We start from the raw sequence: 16,230 nt of genomic DNA on the forward strand, positions 1-16,230 counted from the left end.
GTACCATCTTCAAGGTGCACTGCAGCAACTGGCGAAGGCTCCTTCAAGAGCGCCTTGCAAACATGAGACCTCTGCCATCTAGAAGGCAAGGGCAGCAGACTCATGGGAACGCCCCCACAAAGAAGTTTCACTTGGAACCACTCATCGTCCTGAGTTGACACTGTTCCTTCACTGCCATTAGGTCAAAATCCTGGAACTCCCTCCCTAACAGAACTGTGGGTGTTCTTATACCACATAGACTTGAGTGGTTCAAGATGGCAGCTCCCCGCACCTTCTCAAGGAAAATTAAGGATGGACAATAAAAATGCTGGCCTAGCCAGCAATGCCCATGCACTATGAAAAGAATAAAAAATAAATACATTTGAAAATGGGATCCTATGCTACAGCAATATTCAGATACAGTTGGACAGAACTTTGTACCAGCAGAACAATAGTCCTGAAAGGGTCCCTTAAGATTGCCTTCTCCTCCTCTCTCAGATTCAATCTACTGACGGACATAGTCAAAAGAAATGTAATATAAGGCCAAAAAATTACTCAGCTCCTTTGCCAGGCCCGCCATCATGGCTGGTCGAGCTGCCTCGCTGCCAAGCTTACTGCCGTGGATCAAGGTCGAATTAAGATTGCTGACCTACATGGATTTTTTATTGGATTAGGTATTATGCCATTTTGAAAGGGTGCCCCAATCTCTATGTGAGCTTGAGGGTTCCCCCCCCCCCCCCCCCCCCCCCCCCCCACGCACATGCAATGTCACCCCCTGCAGACATGGGCATTACTTCACACTCACCCAAGTGAGGACATCACATTATCGGATCGGTGAGGGCCCCTCTTTTCAGGCAACCCCACCCCCACTTTTGGGCCCCCTTCTTTCAGGACCCCACCCTGAACACCCCCCCCCCCCAACCTTTAAGAGGCCCCTTCATACCGATCTATATCCCCCCCCTTCATATTCCCCCTCATCTCCCCTTTCATGGGCATGGCCCCCCTCAGGCCCTGACTCTTGGCAGTGCCACCCTGGCACCCATGCATCCTGGCAGTGCCCGGGTTGCAATGTCAAGGTGCCAGGTGCCACAGTGCACGGGCACCAGAGGGAGAGTCAGGTGGCCACCCTGCCCTATACGATAGTGACGTTTAAGGGGCATCTTAACAAATACATGAATAGGATGGGAATAGAGGGATACGGACCCTGGAAGTGTAGACGTTTTTAGTTTAGACAGGCAGCATGGTTGATGCAGGCTTGAAGGGCCGAAGGGCCTGTTCCTGTGCTGTCCTTTTCTTTATTCTTTGTTTGTTCTTTGTATCCGACCACCTAGGGGTCTCCAGATCTCGTTACGCTCAAGTTTGTGTCCCCAGTACTAAACGGTGCCCGGTTGAGGCCTCGCTGCGGGCGGGGTGGGGGGGGGGGGGGGGGGGGGGGGGGGGGGGGAGGCGGGCATAATTCCCAGACGCTGCGAGAATCTGGGGCAGACATACTTAAATGAGCCATATCTATATCTGAATCTTGTACAGCAAAGGTTCTGAGTAATCTTGCGAGATGTCTCGAGCATCGCGAATCTCGCAAGATTCATCGTGTCACCAAATTGAACGGGACGAGGCCGGTAAATCATGCCCAATGAAGGTTTTAAACTGTCTTATGTTTCAGCCAACATAAAGGGAAATCCCAAAGTTTTATGTAGGCATAGAAATAGTAAAAGGGTGGTAAAAGGACGAGTAGGGATGATTAGGGACCTAAAAGGAAATTTATACATGGAGGCTGTATAAATTAATATTTTGTATCCGTTTTTACCAAGGAGATACCGAGGACATGATGGCAGACGAGGAAACTCTGTCCCTAAAATTTATGAAGGAGAAGTGTTGACTACACTGTCGACTGAAAGTTGAGAAGGAACTGGGACCGGGTGAGATGCATCCATGGACATTGCAGGAAGTGAGGATGGAAATTCCAGGGTCACTGGTTGTAATCTCCCAATCTTTTCCAGACTCAGGGGATGTACCAACAGACTGGAGAATTGCAAATGTTATGCCTTGTTCAAAAAGCTGTAATGATAGGCTGACCAAGTACAGACAGGTTAGTTTAACATCAGTGGTGGGCAAGCTTCCAAAAACAATTATTTCAGGCTGGATTTGTAGTCACATGGAAAAATGTGGGTTGAGCAGGATTTCTTAATGGGAAATCATGTCTAACTAACTTACTGGAGTTTTTTGCAAGGGAAACAGAAAGGTTTGATGTGGATAATGCTGTTGATGTGGTTTACATGGACTTTCAAAAGGCATTCAAAACAGTGCCATACAACGGACTTGTGAGAGAAGTTATAGCTCATGGAATAAAAGTGACAGTGACAATGTGGATACAAAATTGACTGAGTAATAGGAAACAGAGACAGACAGTCAATGGGAGTTGGTATTGGGTCCCTCACTATTCCTCATATTTATTAATAATCGAGAGCTTGGTGTGCAGGGAACAATTTCAAAGTTTGCAGATGACACAAAACATGCAAACTGTGAAGGGAATAGCATAAAACTTCAAAAGGACATAGGCAAGTTCGTGGAGTGGGCAGATAGGAGGCTGAGGGGAGATCTGATAGAGGTCTACAACATAATGAGAAGCATAAACAGGGTGGAAAGTCAGAGGCTTTTTCCAAGGGTAGAAGTGTCAAATACAAGGAGGCACAGGTTCAAGGTGAGAGGGGGAAATTTGAGGGAGATGTACGGGGTAGGTTTTTCATGCAGAGAGTGGTGCGTGCCTGGAACGCGCTACCAGAGGATGTGATGGAAGCAGGCACATTAGCAACATTTAAGAGGCATCTGGATGGGTATATGAATAGGGAGGAAATAGAGGGCTACGGACCGAGCAAGTACAGAAGGTTTTTTTCCAGTTAGGGCACCATGATCAGCACAGGCCGAAGGGCCTATTTCTGTGCTGTACTTTTCTTTGTTCTTTGTTCTTTATAGGTGGCAGATAAAGCTCAATGTGGAGAAGTGTGAGGTGATGGATTTTGGTCGGAAGAACATGGAGAGACAATATTAAATGTGGGGTAAAGTACTTAAGAGGGTGTAGCAGCAGAGCGATCTGGGTGTATCTGTGCATTAATCATTGAAGGTGACAGGACAGGTGGAGAGAGTATATAGTATATAGTATTCAGGGCCTCATTAATAGGGGCGCAGAGGACAAGAAGGAGGTTATGCTGAACCTATACAAGACATTAGTTAGACCTCAGCTGGAGTATTGTGTACAGTTCTGGGCGCCAAACTATAGGAATGATGTGAACATATTGGAGAGAGTGAAGAAATAGTTTAGAATAATGGTTCCGGGGTTCAGAAACTTCAGTTATGAGGATAGTTTGGAGAAGTCAGGACTGTTCTCCTTGGAGACAGGAAGGCGAAGAGGGCATTTGATCGAGATGATCAAAATCATGAGGGGGCTGGACAGAGTAGATAGGGAGAAACTTCCGCTTGTAAAAGGATGAAGAACGAGAGGACACAAATTTGAAGTGATTTCCAAAAGAAGCAAATGTGGTGTGAGAAAAATCTTTTTCACACAGCGAGTGGTTCGGGTCCTCAATGCACTTCCTGCAAATGTGGAGGAGGCAGGTTCAACCGAGATATTCAAGATGTTATTCGATGATTATTTGACGAGAAACAATGTGCAGGCATATGAGATAAAGGAAGGGGAAATGGTACAAAACCATAATTTTCATTTGGAGAGCCAATGCAGATTCGATGGGCCAAATGGTCTCCTTCTGCACCATAAAAATTATGTGATCTTGTCATATTGTCCTTTAAGTAAGGAGGCCTGCCACACGTAACTGAACCAAAATCTACTAGCCCTTTAGGGATGGACTGGGAGAGGGGAAGGTGTCATGGAATAGATACATGACGTTCAACGTTGCAGTGCATGATGGGAAGGTTGACAGATTTGTTGCCTTATGGAGCCCAACTGAGTCACTAAAATGACCAATTAAGGGCCATTTCCTAACTCCCCAGATATGTTGTCTGCACTATTTCAGGGAAGGCAGGGTGTGGCTTGCCATTATGAGGGTCGACCATCCAGAGAAACCGGCAGTTTCACCATGGGCTCTGACGGAGCCCTCTATTTTGGGCACTCCATACCCATGTTGGGGTCCCCTGTACCAATGGCTGCCCCAACCAACTTGGCCCCAGTGTTCCCCAATCCCCAATCCAGTGTTTCCCCTCTTTGAGGATGCCAGGCTACTGAGGTGCCCTCCCAGTGGCACTGTTAAGCCTGTTGGACTTCTGATTGGGGTGGGGTGGAAATTCTCAGAGTTAGGCTACCAGTGGTGGCCTCTACTGGGAAAATACCTTCTATGGCCCCTGCCACTGGCTGAAGCAGGGTCACAACACGCTTTTGAACTCTGTATTGGGATTTTTATCAACCCAGTAAAATTCAGTCCCTGCTCTCAGATTTGTGTAACTTCACTCTTACTGCAATGTGTTTCACTCTTAACTGCCCTCTGAAATGGCCTCAAAAGGCCCTCCGTTGTCCAAAATACTGCAACTCACTATGGACCCCATGTGTTGGCCTGGCCTGTGATGCCCACATTCTGTTAAAAAGGGGGTAGTCTGCCCTGAAGTAGATAATCCTGTTGATGAACTCTCAAACTTTGTTCTGAATCATGTTTGTGTAACTCTGGATGAGTTTTGTTTTATTAGGTGTCAAGTAGACTTTAAGGAAGCACCTTTTTGGCAGGGGCAAATTAATTTATTAGTACATGAAAAAGGCACAGACTAGCCATAATCATAGACAAAAGCCTATTGATTGCTTTCTGTCTGTGTCTTGTTCACCCAGTTACTCAGACCAGCTATTTGACAAAAGTGAAAAATCAGAGGAAACTTTGGTCCTTCATGATTTAATAAATTCTAGGGCAATGTTAGTCTGAGGTCTGAGGACCCTGCCATTTTCACCTGAACAGGACGCAATGGAAATCATATGGAAGATTGACCACAGACTTACCTTTGGCCTTCTGTCCATTCTTATCTTGGAGTGGACGTTAATTTAGGCAGTCAGAGTTCTCACTAGTGATGAAGGACCCCATCAATCTATGCAAATCGCAAATTGTGGTGAATGTAACTTAGTAATTCACACTGTATTTACCAATACCATTGTAAGCGCAGTAGCGTTATCCGACCACTAGGGGGAGTAGCTCTGGGACTGCTCAGGAGTTTGTACAGGGCTCCACACTTGGTTCCGCCCATGACTCCTCCCCCTGGACTGCTGTATAAATACCCTTGTCCAGAGCCAGCCTGCCAGTTCATCGAGAGTTCAACGGGTAACAGGCTGGCTCTGTAGTAAGTAGATTAAAACCATTGTTCATATCTCAAAGCACGTGTCTAGTGAATTGATGGTTCCATCAATTTAATCTAGTTAAGAACAGTCAGGATCGATCATGGAATCAGCCCTCAAGCCTGGACGCCTGGAACTCGACCCACAGGATGCAGAGGCAAAATAAATCTTCTCCCACTGGGTGCGGTGCTTTAAGGCCTACCTGGCAGAAGCGAGCACAGCCAAAACAACAGAGGAACAGAAGTTAAGTCTACTGCACGCGAGGGTGAGCCACAGAATCTCTATGCAACTAAACTCGGCCGGTTCATATACTGCAGCGCTAGCGATACTCGATAAGATGTATGTAAGGCCCATTAACGAAGTTTACGCATGCCATGTGTTCACGACTCGCCGCCAGCGGCCTACAGAATCACTCACCGAATTTTTAAGAGAGCTCAATAATCTATCAAATGACAGTAACTATCAAGCGGTTACCGCGGCTGAACACAGAGAACTTGCTGTACGCGATGTTTTTGTAGCGGGCCTCAGGTCTAATTATGTGCGCCAACGACTGCTGGAAAAGGGGGCTCAAGACTTAGAAACAACTGCGGAAATTGCTACCATGGTGGAGGTCTCCTTCCACAGCCTTAACTCATTCCCCGTGGACCCCGCGACCCAATCATGGGCCCCCGACCAGCGACTCCCCCAGGCCTGTGCCACGCGGCCGCCCAGCCACCATGCTGCCCCAGCCAGCCACTATGCTGCTCCAGCCAGCCACTATGCTGATCCAGCCTGCCATTTCTGCGGCCAGAATCAGCACTGCCTGGCCTGCAACACGACCTGCCGCAGCTGCGGGCGGAAAGGCCACTACGCGAGAGTGTGCCTCGCAAAAAGGGCCCCAGCTTCCAACTCCCCAGCGGCACAAAGTAATCGCTCCCCACACCCGCAGGCCCGAAACGCTGCGGCATATGCCCCGACCCCGACCACGGGCCCGACCTGCATCTCCACGCTCGGACAACTCATCGGAAGAGTACGACCTCCCCGGGCGCTCATCACGTGGCCCGCAACTCGGCGCAGTCACCCTGGATTAATCACGCCAGAAGCATCTGCGAAATTCGATGGCAGAGGTCCGAATCAACGGGTACAACACGCCATGCGTTTTCGACTCCGGGAGCACTGAGAGCTTCATACACCCAGACCTGGTAAGACGCTGTTCGCTCCTCGTTTTCGCCGTGCGGCAAACTATCTCGCTCGCTTCAGGCTCATATTCTGTCCAGGTCCAGGGGCGCACCACCGCGACACTCACAATCCGAGGCGCTAGCTACTCAAAATTTCAACTCTACCTTTTGCCCGAACTCTGCACGCCACTCTTATTAGGTCTAGATTTTCAGTGTAACCTTAAGAGCCTCACCCTCAGCTTTGGCGGGCCCCTGCCCCCACTCACTATCTGCAGCCTCGCTACGCTGCGAATCTCCCCCCTCCTCTCTTCGCCAATCTCATAAAGGACTGTAAACCCGTAGCCACTCATAGCAGGCGATACAGCCTGCAGGATAGGGTATTTATCAGATCAGAGGTCCGAAGGCTTCTCAGTGAGGGGATTATAGAGGCCAGCAATAGTCCTTGGAGAGCTCAGGTGGTGGTCGTTAAGACCGGGGAAAATTTCCGCATGGTTGTCGACTCTAGTCAGACCATAAATAGATTTACGCTCCTCGACGCGTATCCCCTCCCCAGGATTGCAGACATGGTAAATCAGATCGCCCAGTATCGGCTCTTTTCCATGGTGGATCTGAAGTCTGCATACCACCAGCTCCCAATCTGCCCGGAGGACTGCCACTACACGGCATTCGAGGCTGATGGCCGCCTCTTCCATTTCCTCCGGGTCCCCTTCGGCGTCACTAATGGGGTCTCGGTGTTCCAACGAGCAATGGACTGAATGGTGGAACAGTACGGGCTGCGGGCCACATTTCCGTACTTGGACAATGTCACCATCTGCGGCTATGACCAGCAGGACCACGACGCCAACCTCCTCCGTTCTCCAGACGGCACAGAAATTAAGCCTCACCTACAACAAAGAGAAATGCGTTTTCCGCACAAACAGACTGGCCATCCTCGGCTACGTCGTGGAAAACGGAGTCCTGGGCACAGACCCGGACCGTATGCGCCCCCTCTTAGAACTCCCCCTCTCCCATTGCCCCAAGGCCCTCAAATGGTGCTTGGGCTTCTTCTCCTACCACGCCCAATGGGTCCCTCAATATGCGGACAAAGCCCGCCCACTCTTTAAGGCCACACGATTTCCCCTGTCAGCTGAGGCACGCCAGGCCTTCAACTGCATCAAGGAGGAGATCGCCAAAGCGGCCATGCGGGCGGTGGATGAATCCGTCCCTTTCCAGGTTGAGAGCGACGCCTCAGAGGTCGCTCTAGCAGCCACACTAAATCAGGCAGGGAGACCAGTCGCATTTTTCTCCCGTACCCTCTCCGCTTCAGAACTCCGACACTCCTCAGTCGAGAAAGAAGCACAAGCCATTGTGGAGGCTATTCGTTACTGGAGGCACTACCTCGCAGGTAGGAGGTTCACCGGTTCTTCGGTTGAGGATCGAACTCTCCACCTATAGCTACGATATTAAGTATCGACCCGGGAAGGTCAACAAGCCTCCGGATGCCCTATCCCGCGGGACATGCGCCAGCGCGCAGTTTGACCGACTGAAAGTCATCCCCAACGACCTCTGCCACCCGGGGGTCACCCGGCCCGCCCCCTACATCAGAGCCCGAAACCTGCCTTTCTCCAACGAGGAGGTAAAAGCGGTCACCAGGGACTGCCCGATCTGTGTGGAGTGCAAACCGCACTTCTATAGACCAGACAGGGCCCACCTAGTCAAGGCTTCTAGGCCCTTTGAACGCCTCGTGATTGATTTCAAAGGGCCATTCCCCTCAACTAACAAGAACATTTACTTTCTAAATGTCGCAGATGAGTTCTCCCGTTTCCCATTTGTTATCCCGTGCCCCGACATGACCTCCCACACAGTCATTAGGGCCCTGCATAGCATCTTCACCCTGTTTGGTTTCCCCAGCTATGTGCACAGCGACTGGGGTTCGTCCTTCATGAGCGACGAGCTGCGTCAGTACCTGCTGGACAAGGGCATTGCCTCGAGCAGGACTACCAGCTACAACCCCAGGGGGAACGGGCAGGTGGAGAGGGAGAACGCGACGGTCTGGAAGACCGTCCTACTGACCCTCCGGTCTAGAAAGCTCCAAGTCTCCCAGTGGCAGGAAGTCCCCCCAGGCGCGCTCCACGCTATTAGGTCCCTCTTATGCACAGCGACCAATCAGACCCCTCACGAGAGGCTCTTCATTTTTTCCAGGGGCACTACCACGGGGGTCTCATTTCTGGCATGGCTGAGGATACCGGGCCCGGTACTCCTGAGGAAACACGTCAGGGCACACAAAACCGACCTCCTTGTTGAGAAGGTGCGCCTGCTCCACTCCAACCCCCAGTACGCCTTTGTAGAGTTCCCTGACGGCTGTCAGGATACAGTATCCCTCCGGGATCTGGCACTCGCCAGATCCAGCGCCCCCTCTACCCCCACAGAAGGACCCCTCACCCTACACCCCATGCTGCAGCCCCCTCGCGCTCCCGGGCCCACGAGCTTGCTCCACCAGTTCCGTGCACCCGCGCCGGCCAGCCCCCAGCGCCCCCAGTACCCGGTCGAACCAGAAGAGTGTGAAGCTCGGACACAACCCTCCCTGGAGTCCGCCATCGTACCCCAGCACACAACACCCATCCAGCCACCGCAAGAGGCTGCAACCCCGGTGCTCCGCAGATCATAGCAGACAGTTCAACCACTGGACAGACTTACTTTGTAGACCACCACCCCCGCCAGACTTGATTTTTTTGCAGGGGGTGAATGTGGTGAATGTAACTTAGTAATTCACACTGTATTTACCAATACCATTGTAAGCGCAGTAGCGTTATCCGACCACTAGGGGGATTAGCTCTGAGAATGTTCAGGAGTTTGTACAGGGCTCCACCCTTGGCTCCGCCCACAACTCCTCCCCCTGGACTGCTGTATAAATACCCTTGTCCAGAGCCAGCCTGCCAGTTCATTGAGAGTTCAACGTGTAACAGGCTGGCTCTGTAGTAAGTAGATTAAAACCACTGTTCATATCTTAAAGCACGTGTCTAGTGAATTGATGGTTCCATCACAAATAATATAACAATAATCACTTATTGTCACAAGTGGGCTGCAATGAAGCTACTGTGAAAAGCCCCACATTCCGGCACCGGATTAGGGAGGCCGGTACGGGAATTGAACCTGCCCTGCTGGCCTTGTTCTGAATTACAAGCCAGCTGTTTAGCTCACTGTGTTAAACCAGCCCTGTAAATGACCACAGCACAATTTATATATTTACTCGCATTGTTACCAGCATATTCCTGAACCAACCACAGGTTATGGGTGGTACAAATCAGGATGCAGTCATTTCCAGCAATGCTTAAATGAATCTTTAGCTGCAGCAAGGTAAAGCTGGAAGCAATCAACTGTGTATTTTTGAACCCAAAAGATTTAAAATATTTGATATTGCTTCTGTAGGAACCGCAGAGGTTTTGTCTGCCAAGATAAACTGCTGATCCCTTTCACGTACACTGCTTCTAGTCCTGCCGTATTCGCAAGTAGACCCTGCCCAGTTTCCTACCCATCCACTCAGCGAGCCATCTATAAGGAGTGTAATTAGCACTGGCAGTTTGCCAATTCAGAATTAATTAGGCTTGATCAAGGAAATTCGTTGAGCATTGGGCAGCACTGGGTAGGCAGATCAAACACCATACCCTCCTCCCACCCACTGTAAAATTAATCGAATATCATTACCAGTTATTCCACAAGGAAAGTACGTGAATCTAAAAAGAAAGTTCTCCAGCAAGTTTTGCTTCATAAAATACTTTTAAGATTGAACGTACTGCTGACACCACTATTTGAAACTGCTGTTTGGGGGAAAAAACCTTCAGGTATTATAAATAAAACATTGAGTTTCTTAAAATTTGGGATTGCCCTGTGGATAATTCCTTGACCAATAATTTAAATAGTCAGAAACGTAGATGCAGCAAACACACACACACACACACATTCGAGTTTCCAATGTGTGTTCCCAGTAGCCTACCGATTGGGAGCAGAAAGTTATGCGATTGGTCAACAAGGCATGAAGAAAACCATACTGAAATATATTCGCTTTTTCAGCAAGACAGTTTCAAAAATTGGCAGCAAAAATATTTGAAATCATTTTTTCTTCTCCTTCAGAATTCAATTCTCTCTGTGCGAGGAGAATTGGAGAATGCCACAATGCATCTGGGAGTGTTGATTAGCCAGACTTGAAAATCAGTGAGTTTTCAGCCAGCTGGTGCCTTTGTGAATTTTGTGGTCACTTTGCAGCTCAAATTATTTATTGAGAAGTCTCCTGCTGCTTCAATTAGACTGTAGAATCTATATTAATCCTGACTTTTAAAAAAGATCTCCGCTGGTGTCATTTTAATAATTTTTCCAGGGCATATAAACTAAGATGGTCATAAACAGACTCTAATTTTCTGCACATGGGGTAGGATGTCTGCTGGGGTCCTCCTGATTAGTTATTATAATGGAAGCTGTCGTAAATGCTGCTTAGAGCAGTTCTCCATCACTTCTGAAAATCTCTTGTGGACATTATGGTGGCAGGTAGTGACAAACCTCATTGAAGATAATGGAGTTCTTCTTTTTAAAGGACCATAGGCACAGATTGAGGTGATTCAGCCCATCGTCTCTGATCATTAGAACAATCTGTATAATCGCTGTGGAGACTAATAACTTTAAAAAATAAATTTGAGCTTTCAATTTCTGACTGAAATGATCATGCAGCAGGATTTTAAGTTATAAACCTTGTACTGTAATAAAAAAACTAAAAGCAACATTGTCTATTATGCAGTGGGCAACTTATATTCTAAACTATAGAAAAGATCCTCCCACTTAATTTTTAAAATGACCGATAAACTCCCATCCCACCATTATGCTTTATCCTGCCCCCATGTGCGCACACTTCATTCTTGAGGAACCAGTCCAAAGCCACCCTCAGCGGTCCATGGCTTGCTTCCTTTTCTAAATTTCCATTTGGAAAATTCATCCCCCAACTTGAATGAAAGGGAGGGTTACTCTGGAGCTTCCTCTCCTTAGCCAACGCTAGACAAACGTTCCAGCCTTACCACTCCTTCCATTTTAATAAACAATCAGGACAACCCCAGCAGGCATCCTACCCTCATGCACAGAAAATTAGCACCTACTTACGGCTATTTTAGTTTACATGTCCGGGAAATTCCACTTGCATTCTGCATGGCGGACAATAAAGACTGGCTGTCTCTATCTTTCTACTCTCTCTCTCTCTCTCTCTCTCCCTCAGATTCATGCAGACTGATGTTTTTGTGAGGTTCGAGGTTATCTTAAGAAAAACCCTGTGGCCTGTTACTACTTTGGCTTCCTATGGATTCTTCCCCTTTGAAGGTTTATCTCCATGGCAAAGCAAGTCACATCGACTTAGAAAGTCGATGGAAATGTTAATTAGCTATCCTATAGACACTCCGAAATCCATCCTATCTTTAATGAAATAGACGGTTTAAAGTATGACACAAAGTTGGTTGGGGTGGTGAGCTGTGAGAAGGATGCAGAGATGCTTCAGTGTGATTTAGACATGTTTGAATGAAGGGGAAAAATTAGGGCAGATGCAGTGAATAAATGTGAGGTTATTATTTTCTGAATGGCTATAGATTTGGTGAGGGAATGTGCAACGAGACCTGGGTGTGCAACGAGATCTGGGTGAAAGAAAGCATGCAGGTGCAGCAGATGGTGAAGAAGGCAAATGGTACGTTGGCTTTCATATTGAGAGAGGATTTGAGTTCAGGAGCAGGGGTTTCTTGCTGCAATTATACAGCAAGAAAAGAGTCTTGATCTGGAATATTCTGTGCAGGCTTGGGACTCCTTTTAAGAGGAAGGATGTCCTTGCTATGGAGGGATTGCAGCAAAGGTTTACCAGCCTGATGCATGGAATAGCGGGACTGACGTTTGAGAAGGGATTGAGTCCATTAGGATTTTATTTATTCGTTTAGAAGAATGAGGGGGAATCTCATAGAAACCTATAACAGTTTAACAAGACTAGACAGGGTAGATGCAGGAAGGATGTTCCCAATGATGGGGAAGTCCAGAATTAGACATCACAGTACAAGGATACGAGATAAACCATTTAGGACTGAGATGAGGTGAAATTTCTTCACAAGACAATGGTGAACCTGTGGAATTCTTTACCACGGAAAGCAGTGAGGGCCAAAACATTATGGGCGAAATTCTCTACATCAGAGACTAAGTGTTGACACCGGGACTGAATTGGGAGAGGTTTCTTTTCCCATTGGGGGCACCAGTCCCGGAGCTACTCAGGACATGCAAATGGGCCAGCACTCTGCCCACGTGAAATTAGTGTAATTCTAATTCCCTTCGGTTTTGGACTGGAATTGACACTGGAGAGCTTGACCAGCTGGAGCTACTTATTCCACACTCATTCCAGCCAGGACGTTGGACCCAAGACAAGTAGCCCCTTGGTTCACAGACAGTGAGCTGGGCAGGATGCTTGATGCGGTGGAGGAGAGGTGGGACATCCTCTTTCCCAGGGTAGGCAGGAGTCTACTGCCCGTCGACCACAACCAGGCCTGGGCGGAGGTGGCAGAGGCAGCGAGCACTGTGGACTTCACCAGGCGGATAGGTCTGCTGTGCAGGAAGGAGATTAACAACCGATTAAGGTCAGCCCAGTGAGTGACAATCTCTGTGCACCTGACATCACCCCAGCCCTCAAACCATCGCCCCTCCCCCCACCCCTCCATCCCAGAGGCCAACCATAAACCACCTGCCAACATTGACATCCCAACCTCCATCAAACCCCAACACCTGTACTGTCCCCTATGGCCAGGTGCCTTGCACACATAGGCCACCAGCTATAGACCCCCCCCCCCCATGTAACCTGTGTCCATTTGTCACACAATACCCATTATATGTCCCCCCCCCCCCCCCCGTCCCCCCCCCGCCTCCGGAGAAGATAGCCCATAACTGCTGAGTGTGGAAGAAGACCGGTGGGGGTGAGCCCAACCTAAGGATACTGAGCACCACCAAGAAGGGAGTGATGGAGCTAGCCGGGGAGATGTAATGGAGGTCTACCTCCCAGGTTAAAGTCTGAATGGTTCAACCAAGTGAGTCCCTAATGCATGAAGATATCCTTATAACAATTGAGTCACTCCTCTTTCCCACACCACCCCTACCTGGGATCTTACTATCTGTCTTGCCTTTTGTCTTGCAGGATCTCCATCCGGTCTGGAAACCTCACCCCAGTTGCAACTCGAGCTCACCCCCTCCAGTCTTTTTCCGCTCTCAGCGGTTATGGGCTGTCTTCTCCGGTGGGGGGGGGGGGGCGGACGGACATATAATGGGTATTGTGAGATGCCCCGGACACCCCTGCGCTTCTAATGAGTGCACTGAGGAGTGGAAGCACCAGGTGTGTCACTGGTTCATCCCGTTGATGGGTCAACTGGGGGTGGAGATCTCCAGAGGGGCAGCCTGGGTGGGCTCCAAAATGACCAGGAGCACTGTTGACATTTGCAGGGCACAACGAGTAGTCCACAGACTGGGCTGCCAGGGGATTGTGACCTGTACCGAATGGTTGCCGTTGTGACAATCACTGCAACAATGGCGGTCCGTGCCTGGCTAACCCAACCCCAAAGGGTTGATGGGGCCATGAGCATGTCGTTCCCTGCTACTCCCCCGGTCCTGACCCCCCCCCCCCCCCCCCCCTTTTTATCCAGTGTAGAATGATTTTGAGACCTTCTCTTATCTCCTCTATCTCCCTCTGAGGCCATGGAGCACAGACCCTGCTTTTCAATAAACGTTAGCGTGAGCTTTCCATTAGCTCTTTTCTCTCCCTACAGATGTTGCCGGATCTGTTGAGATTTTCCAGCATTTTCTCTTTCCTTTTCAATACATGTTGGGTGGCACGGTAGCACAATGGTTAGCACTGTTGCTCCACAGCACCAGGAACCCAAGTTCGATTTCCAGTTTGGGTCACTGTCTGTGTGGAGTCTGCACATTCGCCCCATGCCTCCGGGTGGGCTCCAGTTTCCTCCCACAAGTCCTTATTAGGTGCTTGAATGATGTACTTGTTAGGTGAATTGGACATTCTGAATTCACCCTCTGTGTACCCGAACAGGTGCCGAGTATGGTGACTAGGGGATTTTCACAGTAACTTCATTGCAGTGTTAATGTACGCCTACTTATGTCACTAATAAAGATTATTGTTTTTATTGTTGACTTTGTCCGTGTCACTTTCCCTTGAGATGGGCGGTGAATCGCAGAGGCCCGGAGTCAGTCCTGTTAATGAAATGTAAATGCTTGCAAATGCCGGATTTGCATGCCGGCGTGGAGTGAGGTGCATGTTGCGATCCTAGCAGTGTTCCGGAGCATGCCGTTGGGTTCGATGCCTGGCATGGACTATGATTTCCATCGGACGCCTGATTCTCCGCCAGATAGCAGATCATGTTATCTGCGTCAAGGGGTGGAGAATTTAGCCCCATATGTTTTCTAGAAGGAGTTAGATCTAGATCTTGGGGTGAAAGGAATCAAAGGATATTGGGGAAAGTGGGAACAGGTTACTGAGTTGGGTGATCAGCCATGATCATAATGAATGGCGGAGTGGGTTCAAAGGATGAATAGCCTACTCCTGCTCCTGTTTACTATATTTTTATAATCATTTATAAAACTTTATACTCCTAACACGTCTCTGTGATACTTGTAGACTAATGACCCAGCGTTATGACAGATACCCTTGCCATCGTCCAAGATGCGGCAAGGTGGCACAATGTTTATCACTGCTGCCTCACGGCACCAAGGACCCGGGTTCGATCCTGGCCCAGGTCACTGTCCGTGTGGAGTTTGCACATTCTCTCCATGTCTGCGTGGGTCTCACATCCACACCCCTAAGATGTGCAGGGTAGGTGGATTGGCCACACTAAATTGCCCCTTAATTGGAAACATTTTAAAATAAACAAACACTGCTGTCTCACAGCACCAGGAACCCGGGATCACTTCTGGCCTTGGGTAACTGTCTATGTGAAGTTTGCACACTCTCCCCATGTCTGGGTGCTTTAGTTTCCACCCATGTCCAAAGATGTGCAGGTTAAGTGGAGTGGCTATGATAAATTGCCCCTTAGTGTCCAAAGATGTGCAGCTTAGGTGGGGTTACAGGGATAGAGTGAGGGAATGGACCTATGTAGGGTGCTCTTTCAGAGGATCGGTGCAGACTTGATGGACCAAATGGCCACCTTCTGCATTATATAGGGATTCTGATTCTATGAAATCTGCATAAAGATGTGAACACCTTGCTCCTTTTTTCCCAGTCAATCAACCTGGGCTTCGTTGTTCCCATAGCAAACATGCCACACAGGCTTGTTGTCAAATGGGTTTTGGAGCAGGTCAGAACTCCATTTTCCTTCACTGCTCCATTTGATGTTAAAATAAATGCACAATTGCAAAACATAATATCTTATAAACTGCATATTTTGAACAAATCCATAATATTTTCACTGTCCAATCTGGAGACAATAGGCATTCTGGCTTAAATTGCACTCAAAATTATGCCTGTTTTGAAAAATGGCTTTCCCCCCCATATTTCCAAAGTAATTTACATATCACAAAACAGAAGGTATGCCATGAACCATTGCAAAGGAATGGCATTTTAAAATGTAATATATATATATTTTAAAACATCAAACATTAAAATTAAAAAGAAATTTAAAACTCCATCTGGTTCAGTAATGCCTGTTAAGGGGGGAAATCTACCGACCTTACTCAAGTCTACATGTTACTTCAAAGCCACAGCTTTGTCACTGGGGTTGACTTTTAATTACC

This window comes from Scyliorhinus canicula, chromosome 2 (assembly GCF_902713615.1).
Source record: "Scyliorhinus canicula chromosome 2, sScyCan1.1, whole genome shotgun sequence".
Taxonomy (NCBI): Eukaryota; Metazoa; Chordata; class Chondrichthyes; order Carcharhiniformes; family Scyliorhinidae; genus Scyliorhinus; species Scyliorhinus canicula.